A 2,093-nucleotide genomic window follows, 5' to 3' on the forward strand; every position below is an offset into this window, starting at 1 on the left:
AGCCGGAAAAGGGAAAAAAAGGATCGGGCCCACTAGAGACATGGACCCGGCCGCCAAGCAGGCCGCCCTGGGCTGACCCTCCCCGGCCGCAGCGAGGGACTGCCTCCCGGCCGACAGGATCGGGCCCCTGGAAGTCTGGGGGTGGGGGGGGGAAATCGCCCCACGCCTCCGAGGAGGGCTGCCCGGGCGGGCCTGGCCCCGGAGCTCGAAAAAAAAAAAAAAGGATCGGGCCCACTAGAGACATGGACCAGGCCGCCCTGGGCTCACCCTCCCCGGCCGCAGCGAGGGACTGCCTCCCGGCCGACTGGATCGGGCCCCTGGAAGTCTGGAAAAAAGACTGGAACCTGACGCCTCCGAGGAGGGGGCGCCCAGGGAAGGAGGGAGATCCGGGTTGACCTGGTGACCGGACGGGAAAGAGGCCACCGGGCGTCCCCCCCCTTAAAACCTAGGGATTGACCTGGTGGCCGGAAAGCGAACCGGCCAGCAGGTGAACCCTTTCGATTCCACGGGTTGACCTGGTGCCCGGGAAGCGAACCGGCCAGCAGGTGAACCCGTTCGATTCCACGGGTTGACCTGGTGCCCGGGAGGGGACTCTGAAAATTTTTCAGCCCTTTCGACTCGGGGTTGACCTGGTGGCCGAGAGGGGACTCGCACGGCAGGCAAGCCGCCCTGGGCTCACCCTCCCCGGCCGCAGCGAGGGACTGCCACCCGGCCGACTGGATCGGGCCCCTGGAAGTCTGGAAAAAAGAATGGAACCTGACGCCTCCGAGGAGGGGGCGCCCAGGGAAGGAGGGAGATCCGGGTTGACCTGGTGACCGGACGGGAAAGAGGCCACCGGGCGTCCCCCCCCCCTTAAAACCTAGGGGTTGACCTGGTGGCCGGAAAGCGAACCGGCCAGCAGGTGAACCCTTTCGATTCCACGGGTTGACCTGGTGGCCGGAAAGCGAACCGGCCAGCAGGTGAACCCGTTCGATTCCACGGGTTGACCTGGTGCCCGGGAGGGGACTCTGAAAATTTTTCAGCCCTTTCGACTCGGGGTTGACCTGGTGGCCGAGAGGGGACTCGCACGGCAGGCAAGCCGCCCTGGGCTGACCCTCCCCGGCCGCAGCGAGGGACTGCCTCCCGGCCGACAGGATCGGGCCCCTGGAAGTCTGGGGGGGGGGGGAAATCGCCCCACGCCTCCGAGGAGGGCTGCCCGGGCGGGCCTGGCCCCGGAGCTCGAAAAAAAAAAAAAGGATCGGGCCCACTAGAGACATGGACCAGGCCGCCCTGGGCTCACCCTCCCCGGCCGCAGCGAGGGACTGCCTCCCGGCCGACTGGATCGGGCCCCTGGAAGTCTGGGGGGGGGGGAAATGGAACCTGACGCCTCCGAGGAGGGGACGCCCAGGGAAGGAGGGAGATCCGGGTTGACCTGGTGACCGGACGGGAAAGAGGCCACCGGGCGTGCCCCCGTTAAAACCCCTAGGGGTTGACCTGGTGGCCGGAAAGCAAACCGGCCAGCAGGTGAACCCTTTCGATTCCACGGGTTGACCTGGTGCCCGGGAAGCGAACCGGCCAGCAGGTGAACCCGTCCGATTCCACGGGTTGACCTGGTGCCCGGGAGGGGACTCTGAAAATTTTTCAGCCCTTTCGACTCGGGGTTGACCTGGTGGCCGAGAGGGGCCTCGCACGGCAGGCAAGCCGCCCTGGGCTCACCCTCCCCGGCCGCAGCGAGGGACTGCCCCTCCCCACCCCCCGGCTGACAGGATCGGGCGCACTGGAAGTCCGGGACAGTATTTTCCCCGACGCCGGGGAGGGCGGGCGGAGGGGCTCTGGCGGCCAGCCCGGGCCCCGGAGCTCGAAAAGGAAAAAAGGACCGGGCCCGCGAGAGACGGGGGCCCTGCCGCAGGGGGGGGGGCAGTCCGACCGGGGCTCACCGTGCGGCAGGCCCGGGCGTCGGCAGGGGAAAGCGGGCGAGGAGGCGCGGGGCCGGGTGCCTACGGCCATACCGGACCGAACGCCCCCGATCCCGTCCGATCTCGGAAGGTAAACCGTCCCGGGCCTGGCTAGTACTTGGATGGGTGACCGCCTGGGAATCCCAGGTGCCGTAGGCA

At 68.4% G+C, this 2,093-nt stretch overlaps 1 non-coding gene across 1 annotated transcript; it reads left to right on the top strand.

Annotated features, from left to right (window-relative positions):
* The first annotated feature begins 1,974 nt into the window (after nucleotides 1–1,974).
* LOC135977938 (5S ribosomal RNA) lies at nucleotides 1,975–2,093 on the top strand. Its single transcript, XR_010595359.1, has one exon. It is a non-coding gene; the product is annotated as a 5S ribosomal RNA (ribosomal RNA).

The sequence above is a fragment of the Chrysemys picta genome, unplaced genomic scaffold, assembly GCF_011386835.1.
Source record: "Chrysemys picta bellii isolate R12L10 unplaced genomic scaffold, ASM1138683v2 scaf80, whole genome shotgun sequence".
NCBI classification, from domain to species: Eukaryota; Metazoa; Chordata; order Testudines; family Emydidae; genus Chrysemys; species Chrysemys picta.